Source organism: Anas acuta, chromosome 3 (assembly GCF_963932015.1).
Source record: "Anas acuta chromosome 3, bAnaAcu1.1, whole genome shotgun sequence".
Lineage (NCBI taxonomy): Eukaryota > Metazoa > Chordata > Aves > Anseriformes > Anatidae > Anas > Anas acuta.
Window position 1 is genome coordinate 24294171 of NC_088981.1, and position 21964 is coordinate 24316134.

At 42.4% G+C, this 21964-nt stretch overlaps 1 long non-coding RNA gene across 1 annotated transcript in view; it reads left to right on the forward strand.

Annotated features, from left to right (window-relative positions):
• Positions 1 to 14150, forward strand: part of LOC137853625 (uncharacterized) — a 39741-nt gene extending 25591 nt beyond the window's left edge. Inside the window, exons 2-4 of the long non-coding RNA XR_011094601.1 lie at positions 1148 to 1378; positions 2677 to 2757; positions 13169 to 14150. This is a non-coding gene — a long non-coding RNA (uncharacterized lncRNA). The remainder of the gene's footprint in view (positions 1 to 1147; positions 1379 to 2676; positions 2758 to 13168) is intronic.
• The last annotated feature ends 7814 nt before the right edge of the window (positions 14151 to 21964 follow it).

A 21964-nucleotide genomic window follows, 5' to 3' on the forward strand; every position in this document is an offset into this window, starting at 1 on the left:
CAATAAAACATGGACTTTCTTCAAGTATTTCCTGCATGTGAGAAATATCAAACAAAAGATATAAATATATTGATTTTCTGGTACATATATGGAGATGAGGACAGTGAAGAGGGTAATTGTGCTTTGAGATATGTAACGTTTTTTAAAACCCAAATTTAGCAGGAGATAAGCAGGAGATCATATTTGCTATGGTTAATCAGCTCTTGAAGCTAAAACTTAATGAATAGCACACAGAAAGCTAGTGGTCAAGGACAGTGTTTTGGAAAGCACAGCTTCATACCTGTAGCAAAGCAGGAAGCAACACTCCACAGTTGTCCTATGACAGCTAGAAAATGGCTATGTGACAAGGTTACAGGCTTAAGAGTGCAGAGGAGGTCTTGTACATAACATACACAATATTACAATCATTACATTTCATTGGTTTCCCTGGGCACACTAAATATTTTACACCATTTCGTTCATACCTATAGGAAATGCCTTGAAACTATTTTTTTCCCAAGAAATCTGTAGTGAGACTGCCACATACTTCAGGATGGTGACTTTTCTAGAGTCAGAACAGGCAGAAAGATACCATCTTGAACCGTTTGTGCCTTTGCCCATTCAATTCATGATCTAGTTATTTGGAAAAGTGAATCATGTTCTATAAGATTCCAATCTAATTTTCTAACTAATAGTTGATTGGTCCTAGCTGGGTGAATATGGAAAAGAAATGCAGATTTATTTATTTATTTAGGCAGAGCACTTACCTTTGTTGCATTACAATGCCCACAAATGGTAGGAAAAGAGAATTGACCATTAAAACCCTGAGTTATCTTATTTGCTGTGAAAAAAAAAAAAAAAAAGAAAAAAAAAAAAGGGAAGAGTTTTAAATAAAATAAATTCAGGGAGCAAGGGACAAGAGCTCTTACATAAATGCTAGGCTATTTTGTATTATCACCACTAAAATGCAATCAGTAATAAAAAGCTGAACTAGAAAGTGATCTCCAGTACAGCTGTTGCAATGTAAAATCTTGTTAATTTACCCCAACAGTTATCGGAGGAGCAAATGGTTGGTTAAACCTGAATAAAGCAAATCTTCACAGATGAGAGTTTGTTTATTTATTGCCAACTCCTTCATAATTAATGGAGTTTCATTTATTTGGGCCAGTGACTCAGCCACCCAGGAGAGTGAGAGCTGTCATTCCTGCTGTGTTCTCTGTCTCTGGAAAGCACAAAGTGGAAAGGAGACAACTCACGCTGGCTAATGCTGAGGCTGGTCCAGCTCTGCAGATGTGAAGGTTAAGCTGAATATCTGTGAGCAGAGAAGCCTCTGTGAGAAGGAAGGAAAATCTATTTAAAAGCTGAAATGGAAAAACCCAGCAGCAATCAATCAGAATAGGTAAGCAGAAACAGACTTTTTGACTGGGTCTAAATGAGGAAAAAGGAGGGGTACTTCCCTTACCCAATTAAACCTCAGGACATACTTGTTCAGAAAATAAGCACCGTTGCACGGGGCTTTGTAAAGTCACACCTCTCATAATGAGATAATGATTCATCTGTCATGGGGAGAGGAGAAGGATGTTACATGAAATCCATTGCCTGGCAATTAATGCAAAACAGCTGATACTTTTGTAAAGGCTTATCTGGACATTCATTCTAAATGTTCCAAGCTACACATATTAATCACGGAATAATTTAGCCTGAAAGGGACATCTGGAGGTCATCTGGTCCAACTGGCTGCTCAAAGCAGGGCTTTGCCATGAGAGCAAGTTGCTCAGGGTTTTGTCCAGTCCAATTCTGATAAGCTATGAGAATGGAGATTCCCACCACCCCTAAAATAAGGCATCTTAGTGAAGGCAAGGCTCAGGAAAAACAAACAAACAACAGGGAAAAGAGAAATTCATGCGCTAAGATAAGGTCAGGACCAACTTATGATTGATGTGCTAAAGAGCAAGAGGGAATGGAAAGCTCTTTCTCCATCCCAAAGCAGCATGGTAGTCTTGGACCAGTAGGAGGTACATGACATGCATAGAAATAGGTGTCAGGCAACACATAGAAGGTAGCTAGCAAGAAAAGAGGAACATTCTTTTCTGTGGGTTCGCTCTGGATGTAACAGATGAGCACGGGAGGAGCACGTTGAACATCAGGGAGAAGTTTTCTAATGGTACAGATAGTGAAACTGGAGTTCTGCCTCAGAGTGGGCTCTCCATCACTGGAAACTTCGAGTAAAATGCTAATCTGGCAGGAGCGTCTTATGCACGGGTAATCCGACTGTGCAGTAAGGTGATCATCAAAGTGATTTCCCCTTTCAACTCCATTTTCCCTGGTTCTGTGATGGAAGAACAAGAACATTGATTCTCTTATGGTCTGCTTGAGAGCCATGACTACAGGCTTAGGGGAGACCTGACCAAGCAGCAAGCTTTTCCAGCACTGTAGTTGTGAATGGATAAACTGAGGACCTGTAAAGCAAGTCCTACAGGCTTCATCTCCATGTCAATTTGGCTATTTCAAGAGTGGAAAAAGCTCCGTTTATATATTTAGCAATGGTTGACGTACCAAAAAAAGTATGTTTTGAAATGAATTTCCCAAGAAGGAAGATCTAATCAATGACAAAAAATAATTTTGGAGGGATAGAAATTTCTGACCATTACCGCAGCCTTGCTTTGAAGACCCTTCTGTCTTTCGTTTTATTTACAGGACTAATATTCTTTGGTGAACAATGAAAAATCCTGGTTCTGGGTAGTAATGACTAAGCAAAAGGACTGAGTAAAAGGACAGGTAAAGCAACATGGATTCATTTTTTATTCATTATTATTTAATGTTTGTTTCTTTTTATTTAAATCCTACCTTTCATGGCTAGTTGTAGTCTTTTTTTTTTTTTTTTTTTTTTTTTTTTTGTCTCTGTGAATATAAGCAAAGATGCTATCTGCACTTGTAGTGAGCAAGCACCCACATCTCAAAATAACCCTGGCAGTAATTATTGCCTTTGGTAGTCTCAAGAGAGAGTCCAAGGGCTGAATGGGCACGTAGATTGAATTACCTGCTGCAGTTTCCATACGGATGCATCTGATGGATGAAGCCGCAGTGTCTTGTTACCAGAGGATCGCCCATATAGAATTCAGCAGATACAGGATTAAGAGAGCTCAGAACTGTGCACTGGGTTCATTTGAGATCTACCATGTGCTCATGTACTTAGCAATTCTTTTCCTTAAACTTACATTGCAAATAAAACAAACCTACTGCAGTTGTAGCGTTATGGAAGTGTCAGCAATGACTCCAGAGAAAAGGAGAAGTGCACATTGTAGTCCAAAGTCTTAATCCTGTAATTAACGAAGCAGGTTCTTGAAAACTGTGACATTCACCACAGGTACAAAAGCTCATGTGAGTATATTTATTGTCTGAATCAGGATTAAAGAGCACTTTGATAAATGTGAAATTGAGTATGTATGAAAAGCAAATTTGTACCCTGTGCTCAAGAAAAAGATGGCATATTTAGTAGAGACAAATCTATACCAACACTTGCATATTGTTCAGCAATTTTCTGTCCTACATCCTCATTTATAAACAAAATGATTAACACAGGTCAGAGAATTCACATAACATCAGAGCTCAGGCTTTTATAAATTACTGTGTTTCTAGGAAATAATAAGTGACTTAAGGAGAGCACTATTCTGAGCTGAAGTTGCAAGAAAATGAACAATAAACCAAGCATTTACTTTGTAATTAGAAAGCAACGTAAGTTGTGTGTTCTGTTTCACTGGAGTTCAAATGTGTTTCAGTGATATTTGTAAGGATTAGCGGGGTTTAATGTGTACATCAAGGAATGAAAATATTAATCTTGAAGTAAAAATTATGTCGCTAGAGGCAGGGTTGTCTTCATGATTTTTTATATTGGATGGATTTGCACTAAAATTCAATGTAGTGATGTACGTAACAGGAAGAAGGTACAGCGAGGGTGTGTCGGAACTGCACAAACTGCTTGCTGAAGAGTTGTGGGTTGATTTTTTATTTGTTCAGTTTTGTGTGTGTTTTGTTGTTGTTGGTTGGTTGGTTTTGATTGATGTGCTTACAATGACAAGGTACCAGAGTATACCAGGCTGGATTCTGCAGGATAACGCTTCTGTCTCTGCCATACCTTTCATCCAGGAACATCATCTGTGGGAAGTGTTATAAAGATACAGTACATGCTGTATTTCTAGTGTTTGAAAAATAAGAGGCGGGGAACAGCTAGCTGTAAGAACATTTATTATATTTACAACTAGTGACAAGAGAGGGTGTTTTATTATGGAAGTGGAATGTACGGTGGCAAGAAAGAACACATCAAATGTGTTATGTTGGTTTTTCTCATCTTTGCCATTTCTCTTTGCCCCTCAAGTTACAAACTTTCTCAGGATTAGAGGGCTTCTTGTTTTGTTAGGTTTGACAAATCTCACTCATTTATGGAACGAGGAGATTTTATTGGGAAAGTTGAGTAGATGTGTTTCTTTGGGGAGAAATCTTGAATAAAGCCATTCTTTATAATGAAATGCACATTCAAACCAAAATCCTAGGCTCATGTTGTTGCCCCAGCAGCAAATAAGCACAAAGGGGTTTTGTGCTCCAGTTACAGTCCTACTGAGTCTCCGATCTTAAATACAAAGGATGGCTAGAACAAAATTTTTGTGCTCTTCTCTTTCTGCCTGATTTTGGCTCCTAGAAATGCTTTACTGTTGTTGTTGTGCTGGGGCATGGTGGCAGCTCAGCCTGTTTGTACTCCATCTATAAGCAGAAAGACAGAAAAGGTGACTCCTTCCCAAAGAGCAGAAACATAAATACAGAGAAAAAGCAGCAAGTGGATGCAGTCAGATGGGAGGCTACAGAAAGACAATATTGGCTACAGTGACTGTCAGCAATTCCCAGTAGGCCTGCATCTTAATTGCTGTTAAATTTCTTAATTGTTGCAGCTAAACTAGAATGATAGCAAAGGAAGGATGTTAAGGTGACAATCAATTGGCTTTGCCTATGTTTTGAATTTGTTCCCTTCAAGTGTGTGTGGGCGCACAAGGAGCTGTAGAATGTTTCAAGGGGGTGAAGATGTTATGGGTTGACTTCCAGTGGAAATCAGTATTTTTGTCGGTGCTTATCAACAAGTCTATATGTAACTGGGATAGAAATGGTGTTACCTTGTACCTTCTTCTTGCAGTCTCCTGGCTCCTTCCTTCCAGTACCTCTGCTCCTGTGCCTGGGAATAATTTTGGATCCAACTGTAGCATACTTCATCAGTTTTGAGCATCCTGTTAGTCTGGATTGTTCTAACAAGTAAATCATAGTGCTAGATATGGTTGGAGATTACTACAGTTTTATTCTGAGAGTTAAATAAACTTGTTTTAAGCAACTAACCTCAAGGTCTTTCTTTGTAAATTCACGTGGATCTGCAAATTCTTTTCCACTGGCATTTCTAGAGAAGGTGGAAGGTTTCTACCACAAGTCAACCAAGAGTTTTTTCAACCATTTTAGCAACTTTATTCCTAACTTTACTGCTAAGTTTCCTAAGGGGATTTGAGTGGTTTATTTATTTTGAATGAGTCCTATTTTTCTAGCATCCCTCTGTCGTGGTTTAACCCGGCCGGCAGCTAAACACCACGCAGCCGTTCGCTCACCCTCCCCCCTCCCTCTCTGGGACGGGGGAGAGAAATGGAAAGTGAAGCCCGTGAGTTGAGATAAAGACAGTTTAATAAGACAGGAAAATAATAATAACAAAATAATAATAAAATAATAACAATAATAATACAATGGTGATAATAGGAAAGTAATAATAGTATGTACAAACAAGTGATGCACAATGCAATTGCTCACCACTCGCTGACCGATGCCCAGCCTAACCCCGAGCAGTCCGGCCCCCTCCCCCCGGCTAGCCACCCCTATATATTGTTTAGCATGACGTCAGATGGTATGGAATACCCCTTTGGCTAGTTTGGGTCACCTGTCCTGGGTCTGTCCCCTCCCAGCTCTTACTGCACCCCCAGCCTGCCCGCTGGCAGGACAGAGCAAAAGGCTGAGATGTCCTTGGCTTAGTATAAGCACTGCTCTGCAACAATTAAAGCATCGGGGTGTTATCAGCACTCTTCTCATCCCAAGCCAAAACACAACATTCCACCAGCTACTAGGAAGAAAATTAATTCTGTGCTAACTGAAACCAGGACATCTATCCACCCCTTATTCCATACCATTTATGTCATGCTCAGGTTACACTTTTTTCCATACATTCTAATTAGTCACCTATAGTAATCATGGTAGTGATAACATACAGTATAATATACTATTTAACATGGTACAATTCAGTTCATGGGCTATTCTCACCCAGTATTAAATCTCCTTGAGGTACACACCGGACCTCTCCGTTCTTTTGCATCACCCACCAAGTGTATCCAGGTCCCTGAGCGAAAACAATTCCACGAATAGGTTTGCCTTTTCCTGAGGCAGGAGTAGCCCAGACTGTTTTACCCAGCATATTTTTTACATGCACTACAGGAACTTTATCCCCATCTACAGTACGTAACAGGTTTGATTGGGCAGGTCCAGCTCGGTTGGTAGATCCCCTAGTATTGACTAACCAGGTGGCCTTTGCCAAATGCGTATCCCAGTTTTTGAACGTCCCAGCGCCCATTGCTTTCAAGGTAGTCTTTAACAGGCCATTGTATCGTTCAACTTTCCCGGAGGCTGGTGCATGATAGGGGATGTGATACACCCATTCAATACCATGTTCTTTGGCCCAAGTGTCTATAAGGTTGTTTCGGAAGTGAGTCCCATTGTCTGATTCTATTCTTTCTGGGGTGCCATGTCGCCATAGGACTTGCTTTTCAAGGCCCAGGATGGTGTTCCGGGCGGTGGCATGAGGCACAGGATATGTTTCCAGCCATCCGGTGGTTGCTTCCACCATTGTAAGTACGTGGCGCTTGCCATTGCGAGTTTGAGGGAGTGTGATGTAATCAATCTGCCAGGCCTCTCCATATTTATATTTCAGCCATCGTCCTCCATACCAAAGAGGCTTTGACCGTTTGGCTTGCTTGATTGCAGCACATGTTTCACAGTCATGAATAACCTGTGCTATAGCGTCCATGGTCAGGTCCACCCCTCGATCACGAGCCCATCTGTATGTTGCATCTCTACCTTGATGGCCTGAAGTGTCATGGGCCCATCGGGCTATAAATAATTCACCTTTATGCTGCCAATCTAGGTCCACCTGAGCTACTTCAATCTTAGCAGCCTGATCCACCTGCTGGTTGTTTTGATGTTCTTCAGTAGCCCGATTCTTGGGCACATGAGCATCTACGTGGCGTACTTTCACAGCCAGGTTCTCTACCCGAGCAGCAATATCTTGCCACAATGCAGCAGCCCAGATGGGTTTGCCCCTACGCTGCCAGTTGTTTTGCTTCCATTGCTGTAACCATCCCCACAGGGCATTTGCTACCATCCATGAATCGGTGTAGAGATAGAGAACTGGCCATTTTTCTCGTTCAGCAATGTCTAAAGCCAGCTGAATGGCTTTCACTTCTGCAAACTGACTCGATTCACCTTCTCCCTCAGCAGCTTCTGCAACTCGTCGCGTAGGACTCCATACAGCAGCCTTCCATCTCCGATGCTTCCCCACAATACGACAGGACCCATCAGTGAACAGGGCATATTTCTTTTCATTCTCTGGCAACTGGTTGTACAGTGGGGCTTCTTCAGCACGACCCACCTCCTCCTCTGATGATATCCCAAAGTATTTGCCTTCTGGCCAGTCCATGATCACTTCCAATATTCCTGGGCGACTGGGGTTTCCTATTCGAGCCCGCTGAGTAATCAGTGCAACCCACTTGCTCCATGTAGCATCAGTTGCATGATGCGTAGAGGGGACCCTTCCCTTGAACATCCAGCCTAGTACCGGCAATCGGGGTGCTAGGAGGAGCTGCGCTTCAGTACCGACCACCTCCGAAGCAGATCGAACTCCTTCATATGCTGCCAATATCTCCTTTTCAGTTGGAGTATAGCGGGCCTCAGATCCTCTGTATCCCCGACTCCAAAACCCCAGGGGCCGACCTCGAGTTTCCCCAGGTTCTTTCTGCCAGAGGCTCCAGGTGGGGCCGTTCTCCCCGGCTGCAGTGTAGAGCACATTCTTTACATCTGGTCCTGTTCGAACTGGCCCAAGGGCTACTGCATGGACTATTTCCTGCTTGATTTGTTCAAAGGCTTGTCGTTGTTCAGGGCCCCATTCAAACTCATTCTTCTTACGGGTTACTTGGTAGAGCGGGTTTACAATCAGACTGTAATTTGGGATGTGCATTCTCCAAAACCCCACAACACCTAGGAAAGTCTGTGTTTCTTTTTTGTTAGTTGGTGGAGACATAGCTGTTATTTTGTTGATCACATCCATTGGGATTTGACGACGTCCATCTTGCCATTTTATTCCTAAAAACTGGATCTCTCGTGCAGGTCCTTTGACTTTATTCTGTTTTATGGCAAAACCGGCTTTCAGAAGGATTTGGACTATTTTCTTCCCTTTCTCGAAAACTTCCTCTGCTGTGTCACCCCACACAATAATGTCATCGATGTACTGCAGGTGTTCAGGAGCTTCCCCCTGCTCTAGCGCAGACTGGATCAGCCCATGGCAAATGGTAGGGCTGTGTTTCCACCCCTGGGGCAGCCTATTCCAAGTATATTGGACTCCCCTCCAAGTGAAGGCAAATTGTGGCCTGCACTCTGCTGCTAGAGGGATGGAGAAAAATGCATTAGCGATATCAATTGTGGCGTACCACTTGGCTGCCCTCGATTCAAGTTCATACTGAAGTTCCAGCATGTCCGGCACTGCAGCACTCAGTGGTGGCGTGACTTCGTTCAGGCCACGATAGTCCACTGTTAGTCTCCACTCGCCATTAGACTTTCGCACTGGCCATATGGGGCTATTGAAAGGTGAATGGGTCTTGCTGATCACTCCTTGGCTCTCCAATTGACGAATTAGCTTATGGATGGGAATCAGGGAGTCTCGGTTAGTGCGATATTGCCGCCGGTGCACAGTTGTGGTAGCAATTGGCACTTGCTGTTCTTCGACCCTCAGCAACCCCACAACAGAGGGGTCCTCTGAGAGACCAGGCAAGGTAGATAATTGTTTAATGCCCTCTGTCTCTAAGGCAGCTATACCAAAAGCCCACCGGAACCCTTTTGGGTCCTTGCAATATCCTCTTCTAAGATAGTCTATGCCAAGGATACATGGAGCATCCGGGCCAGTCACAATGCGGTGCTTTTCCCACTCATTCCCAGTCAGACTTACTTCAGCCTCCAATACAGTCAACTGCTGAGATCCTCCTGTCACTCCACAAATATAGATGGGCTCTGGTCCTTTATAGCTCGATGGCATTATAGTACATTGTGCACCGGTGTCTACTAAAGCCTTATACTTCTGTGCGCGTGATGTGCCAGGCCATCGAATCCACACAGTCCAATAAACTCGATTGTCCCTTTCCTCCCCCTGGCTGGAGGCAGGGCCCCCCTAATCCTGGTCAGAATCTTCTTCGTTTCTGTGTTTGAAGGATTGTCTGCTGGAAGTTGGAGCAGCAAACTTTTCGGAGAATCCTTTTTTCCTGATTGTTTTCTTTTGCAACTCACGTACCCGTGCCTCTAGGGTCGCGGTAGATTTTCCATCCCATTTCCTCATGTCCTCTCCATGGTCTCGTAAGTAAAACCACAGGGTGGCACGGGGTGAGTACCCACTATATCGTCTTCCTTGTGTGGGTGAACGCCTACCCCTGATAGCTGAGACACTGCTTTGTACAGGTGCAGAGGAGAATAATCTCTCTTCAAGTTGGTGAAACTTTTCAGAAAGTTTCTCCCAGGTGTTCTCTTTCGGTCGTTGGACACTGGTTGGTTCAGGTTGGGGGGAAGATAGATTCTCTTTAAGTTGGTGGACCTCTTCAGACAGTTTCTCCACAGCTGAGACGCAGGCCTGTAAGGAAGAGGAGAGACTTTCTTCGTACTGCCGGAGTTGTTTAGCCGCTTCATCCACTGTGGGTTCCTCATCCTCTTTCCAGGCCATTACTGCCAATGAGCTGGCATATGATGATGGTGCACTCCGTACAAACTTCCGCCACATGGGTCGTGTACACTTGACTGCATCTGGATCTTTGGATGTTTGTGTCTGGTCTGGATCCTCATAAATCACTTCCCGTACGGCTAATTCCCTCAGGTACTGGATTCCCTTCTCCATAGTGGTCCACTTGCCTGGTACACATAAAATATCTTCCTTGAAGGGATACCTTTCCCTCACAGCTGAGAGGAGACGCCTCCAGAGGCTGGTGGGTCGTGCTCCATCTGCAATTGCTTTGTCAATGCCGGCGTCTCGAGCAAGGGATCCCAACCGTCTGGCTTCCCTGCCGTCTAATTCCACACAATTGGCTCCAGAGTCCCAGCACCGGAGCAGCCAGGTGACAAGCTGCTCACCTATACAGCGACCAAAATCTTTTCGCACATCTCGTAGCTCGCGCTCGTTTAGGCTTCGGGTAGTTACTGTTGCTCTTTCGGCATCCTCATCTTCCTCCTCCTGAATCCTTGATGGCCCAGCGTCGTCATCATCTTCGTCATCTCTATACTTAGTTTTGGCAGAAGCCTTACCTGGATTGGCAGAAGACTCTCTGCGTTCTAAACGACTTGAATTTCTGTACCATATTTTCACCTTCTCTACAGGGGCAGCTTGCACTGCTACTGCTCGTTTCTCTGACTTTGTTACAGGGTCTGCCACAGGGCTTGGAATGCCCTCTGCAGGGGCAGCTTGCACTGCTACAGCTCGTTTCTCTGACCCCGTTACAGGGATTGGAATACCCTCTGCAGGGTCAACTTGCACTGCTACAGCTCGTTTCTCTGACCCCGTTACAGGGGTTGGAATACCCTCTGCAGGGTCAACTTGCACTGCTACAGCTCGTTTCTCTGACACGGCCACAGGAGCTGCTGCAGGAGCTGGAGCAGTTGCAGGAACCGGAGCTGTAGCGGCTACAGGAGCTGGAGCTGGAGCTGGAGCAGTTGCAGGAGCTGGGACTGGAGCAGCAGTAGGAGCTGGAGCTGGAGCGGCTTCAGGAGCTGGAGCTGGAGCAGCTTCAGGAGCTGGAGCTGGAGCAGTTGCAGGATCTGGGACTGGAGTAGCGGCCGGAGCTGGAACTGGAGCGGCTGCAGGAACTGGGACTGGAGCGGCTGCAGGAACTGGGACTGGAGCGGCTGCAGGAACTGGGACTGGAGCGGCTGCAGGAGCTGGAACTGGAGCGGCTGCAGGAACTGGGACTGGAGCGGCTGCAGGAGCTGGAACTGGAGCGGCTGCAGGAGCTGGAACTGGAGCAGCTGCAGGAGCTGGGACTGGAGCGGCTGCAGGAGCTGGGACTGGAGCAGCTGCAGGAGCTGGGACTGGAGCGGCTGCAGGAGCTGGGACTGGAGCAGCTGCAGGAGCTGGGACTGGAGTGGCTGCAGGAACCGGATCTGGAGTGGCTGCAGGAACCGGATCTGGAGCAGCTGCCGAGTCCACCGTAGGGGTCACAGTGGCCGTTGGATCTGTCACAGGGCTTGGAGTGGCCGCAGGGTCTGTCACTAAGTTGATAGCAGTATCAATGGCAGCTCGATAGGCATGAGCCAGGCCCCAGCACGTTACAATGATTTGTGTTACTTTAGAACTGCCAGAATCATGACACCTTTTTTTCAAGCATTCTGCCAGTTTTTGAGGATTTTGCCATTGTTCAGGGGTGAATTTCCAACACACTGGGGGTGCCAACTGCTCTAGATGCCTGCCCATATCCACCCATACTCCCTGCCACCCACAACTATCCTGCCTCCGGGCAGATCTCCGGATGAGCTTCATAAGTAGTTGTTTAACTATAAGCAGAATCTGAAGTGCATTCATGAGGCAGAACAACAAGACTATGGTATTCTGAGTATTCCAGAAATATTCAATATCTTGGAGAGCTATTGTGACAAGCTCAGGGGATAAGAGGGTGGTGAAGGAGGAAGGCAGAGTGACCCAGGAGGATACAGGGGTGGTGAAGGAGAAAGGGAGAGTAAGCAAGTAAGGAAAAATATCCTCCCCTTTCCCCTCCACAGATTGACTCCATAATGGAAAAAAACAATAGGTATAATTGCTAATAGTTTCCAAGATACAGTTTCCAAAGTACAGAGTCGACGATGTTACTGAATACAAATAACAAGTTAGAGTCATGATCACATATTTCATCGTCTCATAAGCCATTGCTACAACACACAGCACCATAATGATCTGAAACCAGGGCCCGGAGAGGATAAACAACACGACAGAGAGCAAATACGGAAAATAATGTACTATAATACTCAATTTGGAAAACAGGCGCAGCAGAGTTGAGATTAAAGCAATCAGCATTATGACAAGTGACTATTAAGCAGGTCTAATCCTTACACCAATTTTAGTTTAACACACTCTGATCAGATCTGCCGTTATCTCAACCTTTCGGGCCCCACGTTGGGCGCCAAAAAGACTGTCGTGGTTTAACCCGGCCGGCAGCTAAACACCACGCAGCCGTTCGCTCACCCTCCCCCCTCCCTCTCTGGGACGGGGGAGAGAAATGGAAAGTGAAGCCCGTGAGTTGAGATAAAGACAGTTTAATAAGACAGGAAAATAATAATAACAAAATAATAATAAAATAATAACAATAATAATACAATGGTGATAATAGGAAAGTAATAATAGTATGTACAAACAAGTGATGCACAATGCAATTGCTCACCACTCGCTGACCGATGCCCAGCCTAACCCCGAGCAGTCCGGCCCCCTCCCCCCGGCTAGCCACCCCTATATATTGTTTAGCATGACGTCAGATGGTATGGAATACCCCTTTGGCTAGTTTGGGTCACCTGTCCTGGGTCTGTCCCCTCCCAGCTCTTACTGCACCCCCAGCCTGCCCGCTGGCAGGACAGAGCAAAAGGCTGAGATGTCCTTGGCTTAGTATAAGCACTGCTCTGCAACAATTAAAGCATCGGGGTGTTATCAGCACTCTTCTCATCCCAAGCCAAAACACAACATTCCACCAGCTACTAGGAAGAAAATTAATTCTGTGCTAACTGAAACCAGGACACCCTCATACCTCCAGCAACCTTCAGAATTTCTTATCTACCTTTGCAGTTTCCTCTCTGCTGGTGACAGTAATCTTATTATAATCTATTCCAGCCTGGAGAGAATTCTAATGAAATCACTTCAACGTGGCTCAGCACTCTTGTTAGAAAGGCAGGGTGACTCACATGCTGAAGATTTTAAGCAGTGTTTGAAGAAGGAGAGAACTGGATAATGCGGAGAATTGTCAAGGTTATAGTGACAACTACGATGACTTTGAATCTGCAGAGAACGAGTCAAACTGCTGTGGGCTGCTGACTATTTTGCTGGGCAATGTGAGATAGGATCCCTGCCTTTGCTGAATATCTTTCATCCAAGAATTTCAAAATGTTCCATGGGTACTCAGCCACAGGGAACAGAAGGAAATGCACAGAACTAAGAGGAAAGCTTTCAGAGAAGACTTCCATAATCAGCTGAAATCAAGGACCATGATACAGTAGCATTGAAAATTAATGTGTCATGTCTGCAGCAAATTTGTTTGCATTTCTTGACCTTACACTGCTGACTAATTTGTCTTAATGTGTTAAATGCACTCTGAATGAGGTACGAAATGCACTGAAGAATATGTTTTAGCACTTAAAAGGAATGGAAAAAATCCTGTTAAGGTGATTTGGACTAAGTCCCAGGGTGACATGCATAATGCTGGCAGAAAGTCCACTATGCTGAATTATGTTTCCTGCATACACAGGCATGCTGATATTTTTTGTAAACCTAGTGTGTAACCAAATCAGCAAGACATTACCTAGAGAAAGATCCTACTTGCTTGCTTCACAGTATTACTATATTTTCATAATTGAAATCCCATCTACTAAACTATATTAATAAATTGAATCATGCTTAGCAGGATTCCTAAGGGGGGAAACATTTAGATAATATTCACCAGACACTTATTTATTTAGCTAAGTGTCTCCATTTTATTGGCTTATATCCACGTGTCTTCTAATGTTCAGAGTATTAGTAATTTCTTTTGCTTTTTAAATTTGATTAGCTCATACCATTTAAAATTTCTATAATCAAATAAAATACCTGTAGTTCAAAACTCTGAGGCTACAAAAATGCTTATTACTTTCACAAGGTTCTTTGATGCTGAGTGAGAAGCATTTCTCCTAACCAATTAAGAAACTCAATCTCCTCTTATTTAACATAAATCTCTATTTACATATCCATAGAGACCTTCTACAGAGAAAGTCCTTTAAGCAGAGGAAACCACACTCCTCCCTCCCTCCCTGACCCAGCAAGGACAGTGCAATACACAAAGAAAAAAGAAGATCTTCAACAGACATACCACCAAGCAGATTCCTACTAAGCTAATGAAAATTGATCCATGAAATGTTGGAGAAAAATAAGCCTATTTATCTTCAGTAACACACCTAGCTTAGCCTTCTTTTCTCATTTCCTGGTCACATTACTGCTTTGAAGGTGTTGATTTCATCCCAATACCTTCTGGTCTTATCCTTATACTCTCAATCACAATCCTTGTACTGTCATTTGGGTAACTTTAAAATCACCAATGTGATTGTACTCCCAAATCATTCAGTGACGTTGGATTATCATCATGCTCCAAGTCATTTTACATGATTGCAGAAATAACAAGATTTCATAAATAAAGGTGTGGATACTGAAAGATAATTTTGGTTGCCACGCTACTGTAAATGAGAGGCAAACCTTCGTTTGTTCTAAAGGGGAAAATCAACTTGGATGGCCATGAAAACAGGCACAACCTTGGGGTTTCAGGATGCTTGTGATAGCTAATCCATACTCTGAGAACTTTTCAAATTATGAATAATAAAATGTAGGCATTTTTTTCCTCCAGCACTCTTTTTCCTCTGCTTAATTCTGTGTGGCATAAGCTTTATGTTTAAAAAGCCTCTTAATCTTATTGCCTAGTGGGAATCTGCTGATAACTTCAGGAGTGACTGAGACACATTTCTTGCTCCGAGTTGCCATCAAGTATTGTTAAATCAGAGAGTCCTTCAAGCCAGATCTTTTGTTCTCACTGTGTCTGCTTTCACCCTAGGGCAAGCAAGTTACCTAATCCATGGAATTATTAGAGACTTCTGGCATGCTTCTCATTTTCTCTTCATTTACATTTGTTTCTGTCTGCCAAGGTCATGTCTAGTTTTAGTCATTATTCATCTGCAAGAAAGTCTCACTTTTTTCCTAATGTGATCTCATACATGTGAAATGAAGACTGCATCATCACCATAAAAGAGTGGAACAGATTCAGGTGAAGATATCAGCATCAGTCTTATAGGACTGAATTCAGGCTGGCTTAGGTCTAGAACTACTGTTTATTTTAGTGCTACAAAACATTTATTTTTTTCCCCCTAAAATAAAGCCCCTAAAAATGGGACTATTTTTAGTATAGTTTAAGTACAGGTGATCCTACTTCAGAGCACTAGATTTCCATTTAGTCCTGTTTTCCATAGTAGTGTATATACTGCTGCAGAACAGTTGGTCTTCCACTTCAGTCTTTTGCCAGTGACACGTTGACAAGAGGGAATCTGCTTCCAGATCCCATTCTTACTAGTGACCGAATCCTGTACTCTCTGGATGTATAGTTTGAGGTCTCTGCACCCAGGGTGCAGCTACCCTTAAAATACAAATTGTGTCAGAGTATGGGATGGCTATTCCCAGTGTCAGAAAGTATGAAGAGCTACCTACCATTTGCAAATAATTCAGTCTAAACCAGACATTGGCATGGAAAATATTAACAGGAAGCTAGATGATGGGAAACAGGCAATCCGTCCTGATGCCTACTTGCATCTGTAGTAAATGGAAGAATATTATGGAGTTATAATATGGAGATATAATGGTAGAATCACGTTTTCAGGATGGAGAAAGGGCTCCAAAATGCTGTTGGTAACTCAGTGAGAGACCTTGCCATACTTGCAGTTATGCTGTACATTCAATTATCCATGCAAATAACTGTATTTTTCCTCTTAAATATGGATTGTGGTGTGGTTAAGATTTACTATCCTGTACAAAGCTGGGACTTTATAGAACCTGGCAGTAATTTACATTTCAGTTGACTTACCAGAGGACCTTACACTCTGTCAAGGAAAGTCCCTCCTGCTGGTGACCAGGACTTAAAATTCAGTAACTAACTTTGCTGTATTTTCTTTCTTTCTTTCTTTATTTTTTTAACAAGGATTTAATCTCATTATAAAGTCACTGGTTAAATTCCCTGGTCAGACTCAAACAAATCTTGCAGTTCAGATCACAGAAGCAGTCAGCCTTCCCTGTTTTATCATGTGGAAGGGAGACATTTTGATAGTTCTTACAACTTGTTCTGTTCTGTTAGTGCTGTTATAAAACTTCTAAGGCAAAGTGCTCCACCATGTCACTGCATATTGTGAGAGCTGTGCTTTTGGAAATGTTTTCAGTCTTCTACGCAACCATTCTTCAAAGCATACTGCAGATAAGTTGTTCCTCTTAGCTTTTGTTAGACCTTGTCTTGTACCTCTTCAAAAACTTAGGAATGTATTCTTGTTGTTGTTCATTTGGAGGTTTCCATTGCTCTGTCTTGTTTATTTAATAAAACCTTTCTCATTCTTTGCCCTAAGTTTAGTTTATTTTAGTTAGTCCTGTTGGTAGTTGTCCTTTGTGAAATGGGAATCAACCTCTTTATTTTTACTATTACCTTGAAACTTAAATTGTTTGACAGTATTTAAAAAATGAAATATCTATTATTTTGACCGTTTAGATTTTGTTTCCATGGCTATCATCATTTGTCATTTTTATTACTTTCCTTTAGGTTGTGGGAAGGCTTCCATCCAGTATCTCAATCTGGTTTTGAACTATCTTTTCCCTTCAGTGATGCACTTTTTGAAGCTAATGGCACTGCACAGGAATGTTTGAGATTTAATGTAGCTCAGCCAAGTTTCCTCCTTTTCTTTCTCCATTAATGTTTTAAATGTAGTAATTTTAATTTAACTCCATGCCAAGATTCTGGTGGGGGGAGGAAGGGAATATGTGTACTTTCTGCACTAACCTGTTCCTTTAAGTCTGGTAAATGTAACATATCTAAGCCTCAAATAGAAAAAGTGGCATCATCATGAATCAGAGTTTTAGTGACCAATCATCCAAGTTCTTTAATGAAGAAAGTGTAAAATTTCTACTTTTTTTTTTCTTTTTTCCCTAAGTGGTAACTCCAGCCCTGTCTGCATCATGAATATTCCAATTAACATGCATAATGTGTTTTCCCACCTGTTGTATTAGATGTAATATTCCAGCCATCCTAACATACCAGCTGCTTAGTGTGATTTTTTTTTGCCATATTGTTCAGATCATCTACTGTAATCTTTCTTTGAATGAGTCTCTTGTGGGAGAGTGTAATTGCAGCAATTTCATAGCCTTTCAAGCCTACAGTTCATAACAAAGTTAGGTGTAGAATTATGTATTATTTTACATTGACTGGTAATTGTTCTAAATTCAGGCTAATGTTCTTTGAAACAAGAAGGCGTACAAATAACACATTTTCTCTAGCTCTCTGAAATACCTGAATTATTTTTATATTTCATCGTGTTTCATTATTTCTGTATAAAAAAGTAGGAGTAAAGGAGGTTGTTGAGGTCCTAGTTGCTGTAGTCTCTGCCATACAGAACATGACAGATCTACTTTTGTCTTAATCTCATATGAAAAATGGGAGGAAATGTTATAAAGCACTACAAATGGTAGAAAAGATTGGAATATAATACATAACATCGTCTGAGAGAAAGACTGATCGTATCTTTGAATATCACCGGTAATAATCCTCCATTAAATTCTGTTTCTTAGACCGTACAGTACATTTGCAGAGTTTTTTCTAAAAATTCAAGTGCACACGAATAACATTTTCTATTATTTCTTCCTCCATACTTGTGCTATATAATCATTTACCCAACAACCAAACATTATCAATCATTTCAAAGCCCTACCAACCCTTCTGCAATAGCTTTCAAAGAATGAAGAAGTCACAAGCACAGCCTTCTTCAAGTGCACTTTAGCTCACATGTGGTGGGCTCCTGTGAAGCTGCCCTCTTAAATGTAAATGTGATGTTGCTATGCCAGCAAACAGACTTACTTTAGGCTGTGTAAGCACCACTGTGCTTCATGCCTTGCCCACATGTGCCGGAAGTCTCTGTGTGTTTATCTAAAGTTGTAAATAAAAGTTATTGCAGAAATGGCAAATGCTCACAAAAAGAAAGCCTATTATAAAACATGAACACTGAGAATTGAAGTTACAATTCAAAACACACCTGTGACCAGTAAAAAGTTTTTGCACATGGAAAGTTCTCTTCTTCTTCATTTACTACCCTTCCTTTCATGCCTCCCTGCTTTTCAGGGCCTTGAAATGCTTTCTACTTAGCAACAAAAAAGTGGTATTAGCTGAAGTAAATGCCAACCAATTTCAAAGAATGACCAGAAGCCGCTGTGTTGTGCTGCCCCCCATCCCTGGGGCTATGTAAGCTGGCAAATTGGTAAGGACCTCTGGGAAGAGGTGGGTGAGCTGTCGGGAGCTCCTCTGTCAGTGTGACATGCTGCTGCTCACAAGAGTTGAGATGTGGGGCAGTCAGCCATCCTACCTCACTTCAGCACCAACTGTGAGCAGAGACATCTTTTTGACCTGTGCAAGGGTTCATGACTCCTGCTACTCTGTCTTCAGCAGGAACCTCTCACAAAATAAAGGACTTCTTCCTGAGTGAGGCAGCAACTCCAGGCCTCTGGTTCCTACTGAGTTCACTAACACTATAGCTCGTCTCCTGTTTAGATCAGAATCATGCCCAGAGCCATTCCTGTATAAGAAAATGACCCTGTAAGAAGAAAAAAGAGCCTTTTTTATTTGTTTGAGATCCAATCTGTGTTGAAAGCACTCAACTGATTTCTTATTTTTTAGACAATTTCGTTAACTGTGAAAAAAAGACTTAATATTGGATGACTCATTAGAGGACTTAGAGCTACATCCAGAGCTTGTTCAGCCTTCACTCTCAAATGTCTTTCAGTGCAAGGTACATCAATCATTTTAATCCTGCAGCTGCCTGTACTCTTCAGGATTTATTTTTCTGATTATCTTTGCTTTTCAAAATTATTTAGATGGGAATAAAGTTAAAAACAGAGTGAACAGCAGGAGTCACCTCCTGTACTTTAGGCATTCTCTCTGATGCAAAAAACTTTCACCTACAAGATTATTTCTGGCAAAAGATCTGTTTGTTATGACCCTGATGTGCTAAAGGAACAAACTCCTTTCTGTATTGTGTTCCCTGCATCATTTTGGAATTTTTCTGTATACTGTGTACTGTACCATGCACCTTGGATTCCCTCAGAGAAGGGAGACCTTTTTGAGATCTTCAGAAGTTTCATTTCTGTTTGAAAATATACAAGGATTTACATTTTAAAATTAAAATATGAGATATTTGTAGAGCTTTGAGTGAAATCTTAGGGGAATGCTTTCCTTTGATGCTGAGATTCAGAGTCCATTGCCATGTGGTTCCACAAACACATCAATTCGTAAAAGCTGATTTCTGATTTCTAAAGTGTCTGAACTCCCAAGTGTATGTATGTGTATCCTAAAAACAGCATTTCAGATGAGTAAATGCAACAATTTCAGAGACAAGCAACTTCAAGACAAGAGAAGAAAAGTACCAGAGTAAAGAATAGGGATGTTTAAAATTAAATGGACACAAATAATGTGCTGGTGAGAGTTGAACACGTGGTGCAAGGTGCTGCTTGGAACCCAAGACAGGATGGGAAGGATCCAGCCTGCTCTCCTCGTCACCGTGTCTCTGCTCCATACCTGCATCCGGACAGGAAAGAGGAATACGGGATGCCACCATGGGATGCACAGGGCTGGGGAGAGGGGCAGGTGTGTAACAGGAATTGGTATTGCTAGGTCTGTTCTTTGGGGAGCCTCCTCGGTGTCATCATCGGAACATCCCCGTGATTCAGATGCCTACAGTCACCACTAAACTTTTTGTGTGCCAAGAAACCTGAACAAAGGCTTCAGGGATAGGACACAAGGCGCAATTTCTACTCTCCTATTTTGGAGTAAGGAAGACAACAACAACAACAAAAAAGTATCTCTCCAGTCAGTTTGTTCTTGCCCTAGATTTCCATTCCCCAACAGGTACATGGACATAACGGGAAAAGATGCGCCATCAATATGCTGATCGAAATTTTTCCATTAAAGCACAATTTCATTAGAAACATATTGGTTCATTGAGCCGCCCAGCCTTTATTCAACGTCTCTCAGGCTCATGATGACTCATGACCGGGAAAGTTTACATTTGCACTTCAAAAGGAGGAGGGAGAAGCAGATCCATCATACAGGGCAACCCTCAACCCACGCCGGGGCGCTAGGACATCGCTGTGCTGACTTTGCAGCAGTTCTTCAGAAGTACAAGCAGGCAAGTGCCAGACAACAAAGGATTTTATTATGGGTTAATGGGTAGAAAGGAACAGGCACACATAAAAAGAAAAGGGAAAAGCAAAAAGGACAAGTGACCAAGAGAAGCTCTAATTTCTCCTTCTTCCCTGTTAGTTTTCCCACCTCTTGTGCTGCATGTGGTAGTGATGACCCATGTTTGTGTCCTGATGACGTGGGGCCAATGTGATGCATGCTTCTGTGACTAGAAATGTAACACACACACAGGAAAAAAAAAAAAAGAAAAAGGTCACCTAAATGCAAACATGACTTTAAAAGGGCAGTGTCCCACTGCCTGCTTCTAACGTAGTGGAGATATAAGGAGACTTGCTCTCTTGCTGCTTTCTCTTTACAGATGCCCTCCTTCACACAGGAAAATCCTCTATTTCAGCTCTTAGCTGGCTCCCAGCCAGGGTAAATGTGGGTTATATGGCAGTGGCTGCAAAGGTCAGCAGCTGTCTTTAATTAATGAACACAGTAATTCAGTAAATCCCCATCAAAGCTACATGTGAGATCTCTTGACTTTATGTCGTTTGATTGTATTTAATATTCTGTTAATTTGCCAGATGCTTTCTTCAGAGTTTTAAAAGTGCTTCTGCTGCAGTAAAAATCAAGAGTGCTCCTGGATCTGATTGCCTGTATCAGTGCTGTCTTGTGGAAAACTCTCCCCTCACTCACTGACACTGAATATATATATTAAAAAGCTTCCAAATGAAAATGCCTGAGAGAAAGCCCAGGCAAATTGATGCACTAAGACCTAGGAGTGAATAAGCAATAAGGGACAATATTCAGGTTTGGGGAGTTGGAGAGATGAGTGAGATCTTAGTAAAGAAAAGGAAGGTCAGGGAAAGAGAGAGAAGAGGGTTCTGTTGGGAAATTGTAGCTTTCTCTTTCCTTATCCTTGACCGGTATCATTGAAGTCCACAAGATTTCTGTGTAACTTGCTCAGTGCCTGAGCCAAGGGCTGGTTTGACCAATATCTAATTCTTAGTGTCTCCCAGATACCCTGCAGCCTTTTAATCTTATCTCCCATTAGTTTTTCATATCTATTGAGACACCAGCTTCTCCTGTACAATTGCAATGGCATTGAAGCAGGAACTCTTTGGACTGCTGTGGAAATCCACAAAATCCATCAAAAAGTCTTACTTGAACATAAAAAGAACCAATTTATGTTCAGTGAGATCTGACATTGGACTTCAATAATACTGTAATTGAGTCTGCATCACCAACTTCTGTCCTTTATTTTCTCTTTCTATTCCTTCATTTTTTTCTATTTTTGTTTTATTTCTTCATTCCTGTACTTCATCCTTCCCTCAAGTACATTTTCTTTTTGATTGATTTCTCAATCTTTTCTTTTTTTCTGTTCCTCACTTTTCAATACGTAAGAAGCTTTCCTTTTGCCATTTTCCTTATGCCTTACACTCTTTTCACTTTCCTTTTTTCCTTTTCTT